The following is a 6619-nucleotide window of genomic DNA, read 5'->3' on the forward strand; positions in this document are numbered from 1 at the left end:
ACATATTCTTTTGTGTGTGTCTTTTAACCTTTCTTGCTTGTTTGTTATCTATGTTAATATAGTTGTGGTTTAAAGTTTACTTAAAAGTGTCAGTATTTATTTATGCACCACAAACCAATGACCACGTAAAGGGATGACTGGTGATAGATACAGAATTTGGTGTCCGCATTTTGTAATCCTCTTAAATTTAGTTGGCTAATTGGCATCTCAAATCATTTATTACAGTTACCTCGAGTAACACAATAACCAACACAGTTTTGTTTTCAACTGAAAAATTGTCTTTTTATTTACAAGGGGGAGGGGCAGGGGCAGGAGACCTTCAACTGGGACGGGGAGGAGGAGGAGACCTTCAACTGGGGACGGGGAGGAGGAGAATCTACTCCTGGGAGGGGTGGCCCCTGCGAGTGCTCCTGCAGGGGCGACCTGGACATGTGGGGCAGGCCGCATCGGGGCAGGCTGCATGGGGAGGTGGCCAGGAGGAGGGGGCACTGGAGTAGGGGGCATTGCAGGGGCAGGAGGGGGCATGGGCAGTGCTAGGGGAGGGATGGCGGAGGCATAGGGTAAGGCCATGCCATAATGTCTGGCATGCGCTATGTGGGCGGTGAGGGTGGCGATGGAGTCAGCCATCCTGGTGCACTGGGCCTGGAAGGCGGCCCAGGCCTGCTGGCGTCACTGCAGGTCCTCCTGGATGCGCTCGTGAATCGAGGCCTCGATGCGCTCGACGGCCTGCACGTGCTGGCGAAGGAGCTGGTCCCGGTGGCGGAGCCTGTGCCTGTGTGGTTGGGCAGCTGGGGGTGCCGCTGCTGTCGGACTGGAGGGTCCCCAGCTTGTGCTTGGTCCCGCTGCAGGGAAGAGAAGAAAGGTTGGGTCAGTCAGGCAGGCCAGCCACTGTCCCCACCCCTGATGCCCTCCACCCCTGAGCCCAGGTGACACCACAGTAGTGTGGCTTGGGCCCACTCGGTTACCCCCTGCCCCCTGTGTTGTATGTTTGCAAAGAGGACCGCCCCTGGGTCTGCTGAACAAAAGGCAAAAGTAAGAGACAGATAATGAGCAAGAGATTCAGAGTCTGAATTTTTCTTTTAATAAATAACAATTGCCATCCCCATATCAATGTTTGTTGAGTAAACCTACGACCCCGTGTTGATTTTTTTAGTCAACAAAAAGGAACTAGCTCTACATTGTTTGATATTTAAAAAGTATTCCCATAATAGCTTCACTGCTGGGAGGAGGAAAATACATTTATCAAGCAAATGATGCTTGTGTTATTAAGATAAATGTTTCAATCAATTACATCTGGGTGCTCAGACTGCAAGAAGCAGGAATAGCAGAATATTGCTATTTTGAAATTAAGGTTGAGGTTAATTTTTTTCACACCATTTCTAGAGATCATGCTGCCATTTCTTCTAGCACCCTACAGAAGCAGCTGTTTTTTATTTGATCTTTAGTTAGGACCCACCTCTCTTTTCTTCTTATGTATCATCCACCCTTCCTTAGCAAGTTGTCATAAAGAGGAAATGAAAGTCTGTCTGTAGAAAAAATATCAATACATTTCTGAGTGTGCACAGCAAGGCCACCTGAGGCCTGGACCTATTGACATAATCTCCAGAACCCTACTCTTACGGCCCACTGTGATGCAAATTGAACAATTTTAGCAACTGTTCACAAATTCTGTAATCTTCCTAAAATATTGCCTTACTGCTGTTACTGGACTTGATAGAAATGACATTCCTTTTTACTGATTGGAGAATGCTGGAAGGGACATAATTAAATCTGTTCTAAGGTAAAGGCCATACAAAGAACCCTACCGTGGTATCACGGGGTCACCCGTCCGGGCCGCCGCCCCTCCTGTCTGCCCCTCCTGTCTGCCTCCTGTCTGCTCAAGGTATCCCTCAATTCTGGATCTCCGGGCGGAGTGGGGGGTCCGGGCCCGCCCTCTCTCCGGACCCCGACCCAGGGCCCTGACATTGAGAGACGCCCTCTCAGTGGTAGCAGGGGGGAGCTGGTACCCCAAAACACCCCCGCTCTCGGGTTCCGCGGCCCGCCCTGGGTCTGGCTCCACTCCGCCGACCCGTAGCCGTCCCGTCACACCTTAGCCTCTGCGGGTCCCCAGCCGCCTTCGCTGCCTGCTTGCCTGGCTCCCGCGGTTCCTTCCTCCCTCTCCTGGGCTCCTGCCCCCGCTGGCTCCGCCGCCGCTGGACTCCTGCCCCTGGCTCTGGCGCCGCTGGTCCCACCGCTGCTGGCTCTGGTGTCGCTGGTCCCGCCGCTGCCGGGTCTGGTCCCGCTGTCCCCGGCCCTGCCGGCTCTGACCCCTTTGCCCCGGCTGCCCCTCCTCCTTTTATCCTTCCCCTCCCTTCCGCCTTCCTCGGTGTCGCCCCCATGACGTCACCACCGGCGCGCCCTGGCGCCGCGTGATGACGCGTCCCTTCTCCCCCGCTCAGGCTTGCCGCGCCGGTTGTCTGCTCCCCGGCTGCCCCGTTCGCTCCGCGTGAGTGACGGGGTTGCTTCACCCCGTCACACGTGGGCTCTGTTTATATTTATACTAAGACAAGTAGTTCCATTGGCTTTACTGGGATTCTTTTGTGGCGCTAATTCCATTTACAGTGATTAGCAGTTAGTACAGTCCTGGCCATTATTCCCTCAGTTTTTTCCCATCCATGTACAGAATAAATTATGTGTAGTGAATCGTATGTGGATATTCACTTCCAGTAGAAATTCATTCTAGTGGCTGTGGGCAGCGTAGGCACTCTGTTAATCAGCTGGTCAGCATCTGAAACTCTCCTGGATGGCTGCCCAAGCACACAGCTTATAGGCAACACTAGTGTCAGCTCAAAATTATTAAAGTGTGATGTTCTTTATTAAAAAATATAGTTGATTGCATAACATAACATGAAATCCAAATTTCATGACAACTTCTTAACTTATTCAAATGTATTCTTTCTTTGATCACAAGCCTGGGAGAAGGAATTTCTTAACACATATTCTAAGGAACTAGAATTTCAGTGGGAAAAATAAGTGTGTGAGATAATGTGAACCTTTATAATAGAATCATTGGCTTGCCCAGTAAAAAAGACAGCTAGAAAAAGAAAAGTCCCTTTCAAAAATGATCACTACCTCCTAAAATATTGGTGTGTGCGCATAATGGAACCTGGAGACAAATGGAAGAAGAAGATCTGCAAGGAAGTAAATGTGGACTGTGTATGGCTATTGATCAGTGATCATATAAAAAAGGAGAAGTGATTGAATCTGATTACTCTGACCTATCTTATCAGTTTTAAGGCTTTAATATGCATGTGGAGCACAGTTACCCAATATTTGACTCTTTGTATTTAAAACAGAAAGATGGGCAAAAGAATTTTGAGAGGCTTTTTATATGGCAACAGTGAGGGGCTACTAAAAGTAAAATGATCTACACTGGGGAAAAAAAGAGAGAATTTCACTGCTTTAAGATGTTAGGGTTTGTTTCCAGTGCCAAGGGGATCATCATTTGTGGACAGCACTGTGGCTGGTTCCTCCCAGGGTGCCATTTGGAACTGGGGTATCACTAAGCCTGTCTGACCCACCAGTCTAGGTTCCCTTAACACTGTATGGCTGTGTCTACACTGCACCCCTTTTCCGGAAAAGAGATGCAGATTAGACACTTCGGAATTGCAAATTTGCATTTACATGGCTGCCGCTTTCTTCCGGCCTGGGGATAAGCCGGAGAAAAGCGCCAGTCTAGATTCTTTCAAGTAGGAATAAGAAATCCTCCGGAAAAGGGCTTATTTTCTGGAGAATCGCGTCTAGACTGATGCTTTTCTCCGGCTTATCCCCAAGCCGGAAAAAAGTGGCAGCCATGTAAATGCAAATGCTGCAGGGGATATTTAAATCCCCTGTGGATTTGCAATTCTGACTCGTCACATTAGCATCCCTTTTCCGGAAAGGGATGCCAATGTAGACGTAGCCTATTGCTATGTAGCCTGCCACACCTTCCCCCAGGCTTCACCCCTGGCCACTGCCAAAGCTGCAGGAGCAGCTATGCCCTGTCAAGTGTCCCCGACTCCTGCCAAAGCAGTGGAAGCAGCTGCACCCTGCCAAGCAGCCCCATCCACCACTGAAGCAACTGTCCTGGTTCCAGCAGGACCAAAGGGGGACAGGGCAGCCACCCACCGCCACGCAGCCCGGCCAGAACCCACCATGCCACCACTCAACTTCCATTCCAGCAGGAAAGTGAGTGGTGGTGAGTGCTGCTGTATGGTTCTGCAGATGAGATGGGAAGGCCTACATTTTTTTGAGCACAGCCACACAGGTGCACAGCTTAGAGGGAACCTGGACCCATCTTGCATAAAATACCTCTTATTTATGCCATCGTATTATAATATTACTATGAAGAATATAGGGTGTAAAGCCATATTACAGATATCAAACTGGGAGGGCTTGCAAATGCTTTCAAGGATAGACTTAACATTCAAAGTGATCTCAAGCAGTGGTTCTCAACCTCATGGCTTTGTGCTGTTTGTGGTACTATCAGCACAGAGCTGCAGCCCAGGTGATCTATTCGGGGCCATACAGATAGTACTTGATGCAGCCCAAAATGGTAAATAGACTGAGAGCTACTTCTGTTCAAATTGGAGAAATGGTCTGAAGTAAATAGGGCAAAATTCAAAGAGAATAAATGTAAACTATTCCATCCATTTTAGATGGAACAATCAGTTGCATTCATACAAAATAGGAAATTATTGCCTAGGAGGAAGTACTGTAGAAAATCATCTGGGGATGTAACAGTTCTCACTCAGTCCTGCTCCCCAGCCCAGTGTGCAGGCCTGTACTTCCTAGTCTGGTGGCCCTTTTAAAACCAGGGGCCTGAAGAGTAGGCAAACAAACCCCTCTCAAAGTCAAAAGGCAGCCCTGGTTCAGGGCAGGACAGGCAACCAAACAGTTCCCAAAGTCAAATGGCACCCCAGGCCCTGGTTCAGGGCAGGGCAGGGTAGACAAACAAACAGTTCCCAAAGTCAAGTGGTGGTTCAGGGCAGGAAAGGCAAACAAACAGTTTTCACAGCACAAATGGGAAGGGGGAGACTGCCACCCAGTATGGGGGTGGCAGGTAGGATGCGGATCCTCCCTATTCCACTGCATCCCGGTCCAAGGCCCTAGCAGTGGCAGCCTTGGCGTCCATTGGGGTCAGTAGGGAATCCGTCCCGAAGCTGACACACCTTCAAGGATGATCAGGTCCACCTGACCATCCTCCACTTCCCCTGGGCCACTTCCAGACTCCCCTCAGTTTGTACCTGGCTCCCAGGCAGTGGTGGATTCACATGGTCTGTATAGTCCAAGTTTAGGCATAGGGAAAAAAGGGTCTCCTCCTCAAGGTCTGGGCCTGGTGGCCTGGGCCAGTCATCTGCCTCAGCAAGCTCCTCAGCATCTTCAGGGTAAGCCTCTGGCCCCCTACTGAGCTTCTAGACTCAGCTTTTATTCTTCCTGCTGCTCTCGTAGGCCTCTGTGGACTTTATTTATTTATTTAAATATTTTTACCCCACCTTTCTATTTAAAATATTTACAAAAATAAACAAAAAAAATACAAAAATATATAAAAATTTTAAATATGAGACCCCAGAGGGACATAACCAGCTAAAAACATATAGAGAGGAGGAACACACACATACAGACTCAAACATTAATAAAAGCATGAGTAAAAAGGGTGGCTTTAGCCTGATGCCGAAACAATGCTAGCGTTGGCACCATGCGAATATCCCGAGAAAGAGAATTCCACAGCCTGGGAGAAAAAGCTGAGAATGCCCTGTTCTGTGTAGATGTAAATCTTATCTCCACAAGTGGGGAAACACAAAGCAAAGCCTCCCCAGCTGACCTTAATCCCCGGGATACCATGGCCAATACCCACAATCTATTTCAATGCTGGGATCAATCGCAGATAGACCTCTTTGCAAACAACCAAAATTCCAAATGCCCCCAATACTGATCAAGAACAGGCAAAGGACACAACACCTTGGGAGACGCAAAGCTCTTCCCATGGAATACTCACCTGTTATATGCCTTTCCTCTTATCCCTCTGATCCCCAGAGTTCTCTGCAGGATACAGACAGACAGGGCCCATATAAGTCTAATAGCCCCAGTTTGACCTCGGCAGACATGGTTTCCATGTCTTTATCAATTGTCTCTCTGACTCCCTGCCTACTTCCAACCTGCCCAGACTTCCTCTCCCAGAGCAAGGCATAATCCTTCATCCCCAGCCACAAACACTGTACCTGACGGCATAGTACCTATCTGGTTCTCAGAAGTGGAGCACTGTACTACTACATGGCAGAAGACAAACTACACATAATACTTACCCATGCAAATGGTGACAATTTACACAGTGGTGCACCCAGAAGAGAGTCCAACCATCTATGGCTCTGTTTCACTTCATTCTGGAATACATCATGCACCTGAAACAACAAAATTTATCTCTTTCATCACTCGGAGTTCACCTGGCCTCAGTCATGGCCTTTTACCCCCGATAGATGGATTTTCCATATTTGCCCACCCCATCTCTAAGAGGTTTTGGAAGGGCCTGCAGAACCTTCACCCACCATGTGCACTAATACCACCCATATGGATTTAGAACTGGCCCTCCACTCACTCACAA

At 48.8% G+C, this 6619-nt stretch overlaps 1 long non-coding RNA gene across 1 annotated transcript; it reads right to left on the reverse strand.

Moving 5' to 3' along the window:
* Positions 1 to 531: 531 nt before the first annotated feature.
* LOC142818494 (uncharacterized) lies at positions 532 to 2360 on the reverse strand. Its single transcript, XR_012895987.1, has 2 exons — positions 2089 to 2360; positions 532 to 842 (listed from the first exon to the last, which is right to left on the reverse strand). It is a non-coding gene; the product is annotated as an uncharacterized LOC142818494 (long non-coding RNA).
* Between the last annotated feature and the right edge of the window lie 4259 nt (positions 2361 to 6619).

Source organism: Pelodiscus sinensis, chromosome 15 (genome assembly GCF_049634645.1).
Source record: "Pelodiscus sinensis isolate JC-2024 chromosome 15, ASM4963464v1, whole genome shotgun sequence".
Lineage (NCBI taxonomy): Eukaryota > Metazoa > Chordata > Testudines > Trionychidae > Pelodiscus > Pelodiscus sinensis.